The sequence below is a fragment of the Parambassis ranga genome, chromosome 1 (assembly GCF_900634625.1).
Source record: "Parambassis ranga chromosome 1, fParRan2.1, whole genome shotgun sequence".
Classification (NCBI taxonomy): Eukaryota; Metazoa; Chordata; class Actinopteri; family Ambassidae; genus Parambassis; species Parambassis ranga.
In genome coordinates this window covers 13996724-14010565 of record NC_041022.1, presented here as the reverse complement: position 1 = coordinate 14010565, position 13842 = coordinate 13996724, and the positions used below count along the sequence as shown (strand labels likewise).

The 13842-nt window shown below is 43.5% G+C and overlaps 2 protein-coding genes across 2 annotated transcripts in view; both read left to right on the top strand.

The window, feature by feature from the left end:
• The window catches only part of LOC114451025 (LIM and calponin homology domains-containing protein 1-like), a 52921-nt gene that overhangs the window by 17903 nt on the left and 21176 nt on the right, over positions 1-13842 (top strand). The gene's annotated exons all lie outside the window — the stretch shown is intronic.
• LOC114434519 (protein BTG3-like) overlaps positions 1-13842 on the top strand; it is a 32993-nt gene that overhangs the window by 11702 nt on the left and 7449 nt on the right. The window lies entirely within an intron of this gene.

The window sequence follows — 13842 nt, the reverse complement described above, 5'->3', positions numbered from 1 at the left end:
TTTCTCTTTTTTTGGAATGAGGAGCATCTGTTGGGACTTTACAGAATCTATGTTATAGTTTCATGTACCCTTTGATTACCAGTGTAGGCGAGGCAGTCTCATCTACACCTTCCAGCAGCCACAAATGCTCACTAGGGCATAACTATGTAGTAACCTGCAGTGCCAACCACAACCACAGATTCTTCCTGTTTGAGGAGGCTACTGAACTTTCTTTTAGATTATATTATTTGTGGCCACATAGAAACAGCTGGAGATATTTCTGCCTTGGAAAATGAAAAATATAGTATAGTGTGTGTGTATATATTAAAAACTAGGAAACACAGCATGACATCACTGGGGACAATGTAGTAGTTTGGAAGGAGAGTGAAAGTTTTTATGTAGCTAGCGCCCTCTTGTGGTAGTAAAGTATAGAACATGTAGAATCTGCTTGTTTTGCCTGGATTTGTCGGTTTATAAAATATGATCTTTTCCAAAAATAGTTGTGATAAACTACTTCATGGTTATCAGCTGAGCCAACTGTTTAGTTTGAATGTTTTTAGAAAACAAAGCGCCATCTGCTTCCTCTTATAGCAGCTATGTTTTAAAATCCTTACCATCCTGCTAACCTCTGGTTCTCCTCCCACTCTGTGTCTCTGCTCAGCTCCCCACCAGCCTCCAGTACTTCTTCCACTCAACACCAGTTTGGCCCCAATACAACCAAGGTGTCCCGGTGTTCCTCCCCTCAGTGTGCGCCCCGCTGGTACCCGCCACCTCAGACTCAGCAGGCCTGGGTCTACTACAGCTTGCCACAGCCGTCTCCAGTTCGAAAATAAATGTGTTCTGTTTTTCATTGAAATATTGCTCTAAAATTTTAAGTTGTTAAAAGTGTTGTTTTGTTTTCGTAAATAAAATGTGTTCTATTTTTCATTGAAATATTGCTCGTTAAAATGTTTAATTTGTTAAAAGTGTTTTTTTGTTTGTTGTAAATAAAATGTGTTCTGTTAAAAAAAATCTACATTTGCAGCTTCGTCGTTTAAAGTATGAATATCTTGCAGTTTATGCCACTTTGAAGTGTCTGTGCTCAGTTTGCTCTAGTCTGACCGCCTTATCCAAACCTGTGCCTGTACTTAGAGGCGTTGATTCTGTGAATCTGTGGAAGCGCATCACGCATATGACGAGCCACACACACCCAGCACACACAAAGACTTCTTTGACGCACAGTCTTAAAATAATAATTATAATTATTATTATTATTATTATATTATGCAAATAAGAGTACATCTGCACACAAGCCCTCATCTGAACTGCAAAAGAGAGCCAAGTTTGGCCACACTGGTATACAATGGGCTGCATAAAGTTTGATATATAAATGTTTGACCAGTCTTTTGAAAAGGTCACATTTCTATTCAATAATCCATACCACAACCGCTATCAACAGCATTGATCCCAGCTAAATATTGGTGAGTGCATGGAGAGTCTAAGATACAAGTTATAGATGTTTGTATTGATTATGGTTGACTATTAAAGACCATCAGGTCATTGTAGGAGTGTAGGAACCTGCAGTGTAGTTTAGGTTAGATCTGTGGATGTGTTGTGATATCATTAAGTGCCATTAAACAGGACACAGACAGTTGCTCCAGATTTCTGGTGTGTTGCTTTATTTGTGGTGATCTAAAAAAAGCTCAACTGCATTAAGGAAATGGGACAACATTACAGAAAAGCTGTGTAGATCCCTTGAGGTGAAACTTTTATGAGCTTGGCTCATTATATGCCAATTTACCGGTACTTATTATATGAGGGATGATCCCCGGTTTAAGAGTATCCATGTTAAAGCCGGTGGACAGCTTATTGCAGGTATGATGCTAGCCTCCAGCTTTACTGTAAGAATGCAATAACGGGACGTGTTCCGGAGCCCCCTCACCATCTCTGTCTGTCCTGTGTCTTTCCTGTCTGACATCCCCCGCAGAGATTCCTTCCTGCGCGTTCACGTCTCCTGAATGCGCGGCAGCAGCGGTGGCTGAAGACAGCAGCGTCAGCCGCTCACCTGCAGGTCCCGCCGAACAAGAATCGTATTTTTAGCGCCTGGTTCGTGTTGCAGTGTTTTTTTTCTCCATCTCAGCGCCACGTTGAGCAGCGAGAGCGCTACGCTACTGACCGAGCGTGGAGTTGCAGGTCAGTAGAAAGCGAGGAAGAAGATAACGGACCGAGAGCGTGGAGGGGAACACTTCCACTACCACACGGACAGCCGAGCAGCTTTAACCGTATCACTGCCGCCACAGTTTGGTTAAACGGCCTGCCCGGAGATGGCTAGCCCGCGGGAACAGGAGCAGCTGGAGCCGAACCATCCCGAACCAGCCTGTCAGGAGGCTCAAAAATGGATCGAGGTAAGAGATGGGACCGTCCGGGGCCGCTGCCACAATACGGCAGGGACAGAAATGGGTCATACTGTCACATACTATGACCGGGTATAAAAATACACGGTCCTACAGCACCGGTGCGTCGTCACCTGTTGTGGGGACTATGCAGTGTCGGGTTACCGTGTGTGGACAACAGTTCTGCTGCATGCGGGAGCAGCCGTGCTAAAAGTTTTCATGCATGCTGCGCTCTTTAATGAAGCTTGAACATAACCTTCAGCACTGTGGAGACTTTTAACGCCGCTCAGACTAGAAACATAACGATAAAATGTGCAGTAGCGTTCATGAACTGTCCGTCTGAGGAGCCTGGTTTCTACTCGTTAGCAGGAGAAACGCCCCCCTTTTCAGGCGCGAGGGGATTCCGGTTGCCATGGTTATGAAACCGGGCCAGCGTTCACGCACGAGATGCTACACTGTACCAACTCATCGCATCTGATGAGATTATCATGTGTGATTTGCTCCATCGCGTCCACCCTCATCTGACCGGCTGAAACGCCGCTCTCCATAAGCCTGAGCGGTGAATCATGATTTGCTGCGTTATGACCTATTTTTGCTTCCCCCGCAGCTCTGTCCCTGCTTTAGCCGCCATAGCTACCTGCCTGCTGCCAGAAACAACCTCAGACTGAAGAAAGAATGTTTGGAGGCACAACTTAATGTTTCTTTATGTCAAGGTTTTTGGCCTTAGCTTTAACACCTGGCTGTGCTTTCACAGGGCTTCTGTCTGTCCTTGCCAGTCCACTAGAAACACATACACATTTTATTACAATGCAAACACAGTGTCCAAAAAAATGCACTAATATTACTGTTACTTGCTGTATTACAGCAAGCATGAAAATGAATCTTCACTGAGGTCCTACGGTTAGGAGTGGATGACACGCAGATTAAAGGCACAAAGCTACTTTTAGACATTTCCACCACACAAACAACATCATTGTAACAGCCTTCCAATGAAAGTGATGGATGTGAGACGTCAAGAAGAAATGATCCCTATCATCAGATCAGAGTACAGAATATACAACACAACAGTGTGTCACATTTTGTGAAGCAGCTGAGTGAGGCAATGCTTTAAGCAGCATGGTTAGAGTGTTTTAGGTTTGACGAAGGCCATTGAAGACAAGTGAGAAGCCACCTTTCCCCTTTTTAATACACATATTTTATTTATAAAGATGGCATAGATTGTTTACTGACATGCTTTTAGGGACAGTCCTGAGTTTAGGGTGACTTTTCAGATGTCAACAGAACTATTGGCTGCACCAGGAACAGCAACACAATCTGCAGCAATGAAAATGTTTGAAAACATCTTATAGTGGAACAAACTAACCACACTGACCTAATGGTTGTTTAATAAGGTCTTTCTTCTAATAATTTATTTGAAATGTTTTATAATAACATTCCACTGAAGTGTATTGCACCCAATCAGTGTCTACAGATAAGACTAAAATCCAATCCAAGATTAAACATGCATCCAGTCAGGTTTTGAAATGCTTTGTTTAACAGAGTGGTTCCTAATCTGAGGTCAGGACACCCACAGAGCCCACAAGATAAGTCAGAGTGGTTGCATAATGATTAACTGGATAGGAAAGTAAAAGAACATGTTCTTCTAGGCATGTCTATCTATCTATCATGATCATTTTTAGAGGAGAGTCAATCCCGTCGCAGTTCAGATGTGTCTGTGTCCCACATACAGTATGTAAGACAATCAAAGTTATCAACATGTATAAAATGTCTTTTTCCATGTGTAGGAGCCTTATGAACCAGTTTATTGTAATGTGATTTGACATTGACATTTAAGACTAGTAATTTGGGTTTTGATATTATTTAAGTAAGAAGTAAGCAATGTGCATGATTATAATTAGGGATGTCCCGATCCGATGATCGGAAATCGGGCCCGATTACGTGATTTCAGACTCGATCGGAATCGGCTGTTACCTCCCGATCAGGACTCGGATATATATTTATTAGGACTCTCAAAGTTAACGCCTTCTGTGCAGGGTGGCTATGACTAGGCCTGTCACGATAAACAATAAATCAATTAATTGCACGATAATTAAATGGGCTCGATAAGTTTTCGGCCGTGATAAATTACATTTGCATGCTGGTTTGTTTTCCTCTCTTTCTCTCTCTCTCCCTCTCGCTGCCGAAGAGACTGGATGACAAAAGGCGTCACTCCGGTGCGTCGTAGCGTATAAAGACTTTATATGGCCCGTGGCTTCTGTCTTAAAATGTGTCAAATCAACAGGTAGTTCTTATTTTTTAACTCATTGTGTAACGTTTACGGGATGTTCTGAGCAGACCACGGTCAGCTCGCTGTCTGCGTCGCCACGGTGCGTCACAGCGCTGCAGGGCTTGGACGTTACAGCAACAGCAGAGAGCTGTGAAGCTGCACAACACCGTTTCAACACTTTGCCACAATTCACCACGACACTAAACATGCTCATGTATAGAACCTGCTCTCAGACAGAGTCCGTGTTGTACGAGTGAAGTTCTCTGCCTTCTCACTGGCGGCACTCGCTGCAGCGCCACCCAGTCTAGTCCTCTTGCCCAGTCCTCTTGTTCCATCTCTGCTGTCAGTTTCTATGTGTTTCTGTCTACATGGTGGCATTTATAAATTCACTGCAGCTGTCTGCAGCGGCCTGATGCGCATACACACATGCAAACGCGTGCGCACACAAGCACATGTGCATACAGGTGAGCCCACTCCCAGAGAGTGGTGTTGTTTGGCTCTCTGTCGCTCATGACGTGCTAGTTGGTTTGACTTAACTCCATTGACTATGCTCAGATAAGCCATGGTAATAGGCCTACCACTACTCATAATGATAATATCAACATTAATATTAATATCATTAATAATAACAATAATAATAATAATAATGTTGATGATTGGGGCCTTTAAGTGTTAAATGTTCTTTAGAAATTAAAGTTTATTGATCTTATGGAGAATCTTGAAAGTATCGGATCGGGACTCGGTATCGGCAGATACTCAAAATCAAATGACTCGGACTCGGACTCAAAGGCAAAAAACCTGATCGGGACATCCCTAATTATAATTCAGTCAAATTTATACGATTGTTATTAGTTACATGGTCAGAAGAAAATAGGGCGTGTAGGTTAACGAGAGGAAGGAGGGGCGGATGGCGTAGGAGTTAAGGAGATTCAGGTAGGAGTAGTGAGGCTATAGGAGCCAAGAGGAGCGCACGGTTTTCTGACCGTGTGGTGGGATGTGATACCGTGAGGTGAGTGTGAGAAAGTGGAGGATAAGACAAGCCAAGTTAAGTTTACGTTACATTTTTGTGGAGCTGGCAAGCAGCAAGTTAGTTTTTGGCTTTGTTGGATCCGTGTTTTGTTCATGAGTTTAATAAAAACAAGAGAAGAAATCACTGTGGAGGACACATCCTTTTTTATACACGCGTAAGCCATAAGCTCCAGAGGAAGGTTTCACTGGAAAACCTAAACATTAGTCAGAAAACCTTAAGTCTTCCTTACGGTGAAAGAGGACCTGTGGAGCAGACACGGCTCGTGAGGAGAAGGACTGCTTTGGTGGGAAAAGAGAGCATCCCGGTAAGACGTCTGTGCAAGCTAGCACGATGGAAGAGGAGCTAGCGTGTGGAAAGAGGGAGCCGAAGATGACAGAGAAAGCTGTGGAGGAAAAGGTGCGTCGTTTAACCCAGTCGAGGAAGGCTAAGCTGGGTCATCTTACCAGCCAGGCTAATGATTTTGAATGGCTAATGGAAGATGATGCTAACGTAAACATAGTTAAACAGAAGTTACGTATTGACTATCAGGATTCTCTAGCCGAGTTTTGCAAGATAATGATGCATTAGCAAATTTGCTATGTAAAGAGGAGCTGGAAATGGATCAGAGTTCACGGTTTGAGCCTTAGGCCCCGTTCACACTGGGGAAAAAATGTGGCTTAAGCAGGATTTGGCCGCATCCAGATCAATCCAGATGTGTTTTTTTCCGAGTGTGAACACCTCCAATCCGGCTGAATCCAGTTTGATTTCAAGCCGGCTAGATCAACCCTCGAGAGGTGGATCTAACGGGGCCTAAGTTACTGCGCGCTCGCGGAACTATGCAACAAGTGGAGATGTGGATACAGGCAGCAGAGGTTCGTGTCAACAAGCTAAAGAGTGTGATGCGGGCGTACACCCGACAGATAGTGTGTCGCTGGTTTCAGTTGCTAAAAGCTACCGGAGCAGACAACGTAGCTCAGCTGTTGGGAGTGACACATCCAGCGGGTCCAGCGCTTCCTCTGCACGGCTTAAGGCTGAGGTAGAGAGAGCAGCATTACTTGCAAAGGCTGCAGCTCTTAAGCAAAAGCAAGATCTGGAACGGCAAGAAGCCGAGCTGAAATAAAAAAGAGAGGCTTTGGATTTGCAAACTGCCATTGCAGCATCAGATGCAAAACTCAAAGTTTGGAAAATTATGAGAGTGAACGCCTCTCACATAGTGAGTGCACATGGTGGAACTAGAGAGTTTGAGATGCAAGCCGTTATCTGTGAGTGAAAATCCAGTTAACAACATGGAGAAAAGACATGATGAAGTTAGGCCAGTGCAACCTCTGACTGCTGCGTTATCACAATCCAGCGGTGGCCTTCTAACAGACAACCATACTATGGAGTCTCTCTGCAATGTTATGGCACAACAGAATGGCATAACAGAGCTAATGATAAAGCAACAAAGAATGATGACATTGCCCAAGCTGGGCATTCCTACATTCAGTGGTGACCCTCTGGATTACCATTCCTTTGTTAGAGCCTTCGAACATGGAGTGGAATCTCGCACTGAAAGCTATAAAGACTGTCTCTATTATTTAGAACAGTTCATAGGTGGACAGCCAAGAGAGCTAATAAAGAGTTGCCTGCACATGAAGCCAGAAACGGGTTACCAAAGAGCCAAACAGCTACTCAAAGAGCACTTTGGAAACAACTACAAAATAGCAGTAGCCTACATGAACAAAGTGATGGACTGGGCATCTATCAGACCAGAAGATGCAGAGTCGCTTAATGCTTTCTCACTCTTCCTCACTGCCTGCTGCAACACCATGTCTGAGGTGAGTTACATGGAGGAACTGGATTTGAAGGCTATTGTAGCAAAGCTTCCTCAAGCTGCGAGAAAGGTGGAGAAATGTTGTATATGCCATACAAGAGGACTGTGACAGGAGAGTCAAGTTTAAGGATTTAGCTGAGTTTGTGCACAAACAAGCTAAAGTTGCTCTTCATCCAGTTTTTGGAGACATAAAGGATCATCCTACAGCTAAAACATCCTCAGCTAAACTGAACCACCACCAGGAGCGGAAAAAAGGCATAACCAGGAAGTCATTCACCACCAGTGCTGTGAAACTGGAAAAGAAAGATACAGGATGGGCTGAATTCTCAACTCCTGCCTCAACACGACCTGTCTCTTCTGCAAAGGTGAGCATGTCTTAGAGACTTGTAGCAAGCTTAAAGGCAAACCTCACAAAGAGAAATTGGAATTCTTGAGAAGCAAAGGACTTTGTTTTAGCTGTCTCAAGCATGGACACATGAGTAAAATGTGCAAGGCAAAGTTGAGCTGTGAGGAGTGTTCTTTAGTACATCCCACACTTCTGCACATAAAGAAGAAGGACACAGAGACTAATGAAACAAAAGGCACAGATAACACTAACAGCCAGACAGTTGCAAGTGCATTCCTTTGTGCTCATTCTAAGGCTCATGAACAGACTGGGGCCGGAGAAGATGACTGTATACTTGCAATAGTCCCGGTCCAAGTGAAGTCCAAGGTGGGGAGTGAGATACTTCAGACATATGCATTCCTGGACCCAGGCAGTTCAGCGACCGTTTGTACTGAGGCCTTGATGAATGACTTAAAGCTTAGCGGACGAAAGGCAAGCATGTTGCTAAAAACCATGAATGACGAGAAACCTGTCAGTACTTGCATGGTAGCTGGCCTGGAGGTCAGCAGTTTGTCTGATGACGAGTTTATAGGTCTGCCAAATGCTTTCACACACAAAACGATTCCTGTAGGAAAGGAAAATATACAAGGTCAAAGGGATCTAGAAAGGTGGCCTTACCTTCAAGGAATTGAACTGCCTGAGATTGAAGCTGATATTGGATTGCTCTTTGGAGCAAATCCACCGAAAGCCATGGAACCGTGTGAAGTGGTGCACAGCATTGGTCATGGGCCGTACGCTGTGAAGACCAAGCTTGGGTGGACCATCAACAGACCTCTGAGAGAAAGCTGCAGGGGCACAGGTGAAAGAAAACCTACCAAGACCATGGCAAATCGTATTTCGGTGGTTGGTTTAGAGAGCATGTGGCTTCAGCAGTTTCGATTGGATTTCCCAGAGGGAGGAAAACACGAGGAAGTGGAAATGTCCAAAGAGGACCATCAGTTCATGGATATGGTCACAGAATCTGTGAAATTAGTAGATGGATATTATGTTGTATGTTTGCCTGTGAAAGACAAGATGGGAAACATGCAAAACAATCGAACGATGGCTGAGCAGCGAACACAAAGTTTGTCCCACCAGCCCCCAGTACTTCTACCACTCAACACCAGTTTGTTACCCATACAACCAAGGTATCCCGGTGTTCCTCCCCGCAGTGTGCGACCCCCCCCAGCACCACCACCTCAGACTCAGCAGGCCTTGGGCTACTACAGCTTGCCACAGCTGTAAGAATGAACCACACACACAGACGTTTCAGTAAACGGGAGGCATTTCTCTGTCTAGCCAAGAATTATGAGTCCGTCACCTCCAATATGCTTTCTGTGAAACCACATGTGAAAACACACAGGTTGTCAAAATGAGGTAATAATGATCTTCTCCCCTCTCACAGATTGAGAGAAAATGGCGGATCATTCACAGTAGAATGGTTTGACGAGGAAGAAGAGGAGGAGGAGGAAGGTGTACAGGGAGACCAGGATGACTCCTTAAACCTGTACACATCAGACTACCACTCGGCTACTTCCTCAGACTGTGGCTCTACTGCATACAGCGACACAGAGCAGGTGAGCAGATGAGGCAGTCTCATCTACACCTTCCAGCAGCCACAAATGCTCACTAGGGCATAACTATGTAGTAACCTGCAGTGCCAACCACAGATTCTTCCTGTTTGAGGAGGCTACTGAACTTTCTTTTATGAAAAATATAGTATAGTGTGTGCATATATATTAAAAACTAGGAAACACAGCATGACATCACTGGGGACAATGTAGTAGTTTGGAAAGAGCATGAACGTGTTTATGTAGCTAGCACCATCTTGTGGTAGTAAAGTATAGAACATGTAGAATCTGCTTGTTTAGCCTGGATTTGTCGGTTTATATAATACGATCTTTTCCAAAAATAGTTGTGATAAACTACTTCATGGTTATCATTTGAGCCAACTGTTTTAGGTTTGAATGTTTTTAGAAAACAAAGCGCCATCTGCTTCCTCTTATAGCAGCCATGTTTAAAAATCCTTACCATCCTGCTAACCTCTGGTTCTCCTCCCACTCTGTGTCTCTGCTCAGCTCCCCACCAGCCTCCAGTACTTCTACCACTCAACACCAGTTTGGCCCCAGTACAGTTGGCGCCCACCTCAGACTCAGCAGGTCTTTGGCTACTACAGCACATCTTGACACAGCCGTCTCCAGAGTTGATCCTGCCTCAGGCCTTCCTGCAGCCATCAGGACCTGAAGAGTTAGCTGCCTCCCACTGAGCCATGTGACATTAATCTTTGTAAAATGTGATTAAGGGTTTTTAATCTACTGTAGCTAGAGTACTATATCTCTATATTAAGATTTTTTTTACTGGAACTGCTTGTAAATAGGTTTGACACACACTTTCAAACCTTACTATTTCAGTTGGGATTTATTTTGCCACCAGTCGATGGCACTCATGTCACACCTGTTATGAAATGTGATGTTTTTAATTTGTTAAAAGTGTTGTTTTGTTTTTGTAAATAAAATGTGTTCTGTTAAAAAATCTACAATTGCAGCTTCGTCGTTTAAAGTATGAATATTTATCTTCCAATGAATTTGCCAAAGTGATGGATGTGAGACGTCAAGAAGAAATGATCCCCATCATCAGATCAGAGTACAGAGTATACAACACAACAGTGTGACCACACTGACCTAATGGTTGTTTAATAACGTCTTTCTTCTAATACTTTTTTGAGAAGAAGTTGGATTCTTAGTGTCAGGGGGCACAAACATGATCCACTGAGCAGTTTCCCTCTCACCCTCTGCCCTCTCCTCTACTCTCCTTAGTCTGGCTCATACTGGTAATATCGTCTCATAATCTGTGTTTATTGTCTTCCTCATAGTTTTGTGCCTCTCTCTTGCTCTCACTCTGCAGGTCTCAAGACCTGCATACTGACCTGCAGTCTGAAAATATATATAGATATCCATTATAATATAATCACTGTTTGATCTTGCTTGTCATGTTTGCTCTGTACTGTATCATGTTTACTGCATGTTTGCTCCTCTCTCTCTCTCTCTCCTTCATCCTCTCTGTCCTGTCTCCCTCTTCTTCTCCTCCTCTACCCGGCTGACTAGCAGCAGGACTGGTTCTTCCTTAAGTTGACCGGTCCTGCTCAAGGTTTCTTCCTCTTAAAGGGATTTTTTTCCCTGCCACGGTGCTCTTAGGGGGGTTCGGGTTCTGGGTCTGGTTCTGGGTTTTAGAGGCCACAGTCGAGTCAATCCCGTCCCAGTTCAGATGTCTGTGTCCCACATACAGTATGTAAGATAATCAAAGTTATCAACATGTATAAAATCTCTTTTTCCATGGAGAATAATGACCCATTTAGTTGAAATATGAATATGCACTGATAATCTTCTAGCAGGATTGAAACAGTTAACAGCTGTTGATAAAGTTGGATCTTTCATAACCTGAAGTCATTCCTTGTGTAAATTTCAGTGCTCCTGTACTGTTGAGTTTGTGTTAATCTAAGTAGATGTTGTATGCCCATGTTACCGTACCTTACATTATATTACCTAAATCACTGGCGTTGTGATATTTAATTTGTAATGGCGGCTTTGTGCTTGTTAGAAATGCTGAGTCAGCCAGTTTGTGGGCATGGGAGCCACCTAGTGGTTATTTAGCAGAATGTTCAGCAATCGGCTAACTTTTAATATTGAAAATACCACAGGGAAAAGTTTGAAATTTGTGCCATTGCGTTATAGTTTGTTTATGAAATGTGATTGGGTTCCCCCCCACTCCAGGCAATCTGTGATGCCCACAATGAGGTTGCAGCACAGGGCCAATGTCGGGTAAGCCACCACATCAGCATCTGTTAATGGAAACACTGTGATCTTACAAATGTTCCACTCAGCACATATTAAAAATACTTTGTACTCATATGCCTCATGGACGCCTCCCTGGGGAGGGGCATGTCCCATTGGGAGGAGGCCCCGGGGAGAGACAGTCTCTCGGCTGGCCTTTGAACGCGTCGGGATTCCCCCAGAGGAGCTGGGGGAAGTGTCTGGTGAGAGGGAAGTCTGGGTGTCCCTGCTAAGCGGTTGACGATGGATGGATGGAATAATTGATTCATTGTTCAGAGCAGGCTTGCTGCCTTTTGATTGGTGTTGTTGGTTGACATTCTGACATTCCTGAGGTTTTTTAAGGATGTTTGAATTTAATGTGATAGAGGATCACGGTCCTTATCTTTATTAGGTTCACTGCTGTTCTGAAAAATTAGGAAATGCACTTTATTTGGGAATGCCTTTTCAATCAATCCACAAATCTTTACTTACAATATTGATAAGGTGGTTCTATATGTTGGTTATTGTTGTGCAGTGCAGCGTGATTAGTACGTCTAGAAGGTGTTTACCTGTTTGCACTTTTCAAAACCTATGTTGCTGTAGCTATACTGTTAAAGCAGCTGTGGGAACTCAATAAAGCAGCAAAATCTTTTTTTAAGTTCATGTTAAATGTGTTAAAACATAAGAAGAAGAAATAATAATTTAGTTAAAATGAGCTATTGTTTAATTTCTTACTTTATTTGAATGTTTATTTACAAAGCAAAGAGCAGAGGTCACATGGCCGGAAGTTAATTTACACCAAGGTATTATGGGTATGCTAACATGAATGCAATGTGATGCACGTTCTGAGAGAAAGCATATTCTACATGTGGTTCGACAGGCGCACACGTTTTCATGGTGTCAAAGATGGTGTCGGTTGTTTGGTTTTGAGGAGAGTGGAATAAAACCCTAAAAACATCTGTACGATGCATGGCCAATATTTATTCAAACCAGTGTAGCTACACAGCCTATAAACTTACTAGTGTCTTCTGCTGTGTTTGTTAGGAGAAAGTAGTCTTGAGCTTGCAGGGTAATCTTTATTCTAAGCCCTATTAAAATATTCTAGAGCTGCAATGACAATTTTCTGTTATTTTAATCTTAAACTCGACCTCTTTTCTTGCACCAGGATTAATGCTTGGTAACATCTGTACTGCTACTCTGTATCTAGCCAGCATCCCAAGTGAGACTCTTTGTCACATAAGGTGATGAAGTGGTTTAATGTCCTGTAGCTCTCAGCTTGGCTGCTTTCTAGCTATAAAAGGCTGAAACATGAGAAGAAGTGTTGTCAATACACAAGCAGTAATCCTAAAGCGGAGGGATCCTCCTCCTCTAACCACTCCTTCTGTGCAAACACATCAGCTAATAGCACTACACAATCCACTACTTTTCCTTTAATGCAAAGCTACAGGAACTTCAGGGGTGGTATATGTGAAGGAAAAGTTGGTTGTCCTGATGATAACATCCCCCATATCCAAAATGTCCAGAATGACAGACAAACAGCACAGGTTACAATGCTGACGCCTCAAATCACACTTAATATATGTTGAGAAAGGTGGCACTGACCAATATTTTACCCATAGACACTCAGCAGAACTCTCACAAAATGCATCTGTCTATCTAGACAGACAGATAGAATGGGTTCAACTAGCAGAGCATGCGCGGGAGATCACCCTCTGACCTGACCGTCGTCCATCTTTTTCTGCCTCTGCTTCAGTCAACAAGAGGGCAGCTCCTACTGTGGGTAAGTTTTTAGTCTTCTTATCAGTAGGCTAAATACCTTCATGTGCAGTAAGGCGAATGCCTTAACGTAAATGAACATGTGACATGTGTGACAACGTTAAGAAGACATTTTGAGTCATTGTTCAAGTCAAAGTTCACGGGCGCTACAAGCAGCTAAGCTCATGTTAGCATTAGTTGTTGCTAACGTCGGTGGTTGCTTCTGATTTGTTCGTCACATTAGACTTGTTATATTGCTTTCAGAGGTAAGCGGTAATGGCTAACAGTGTAGCTACGTGGATTGTTCTTAACAGGCATGTTGAGTTCATATTTAACACGTGAGAGCCCAGCTCCTCGCCAGCTAACTTTCACAACAAGTGTTAACGACAGTGGCATTGTACCTCCCAAAAGTAGGGGGGAACACAAGAGCAATGTTCCCATTAACCCTCTGGGCATCCTAGGGCCCAAACGTGTA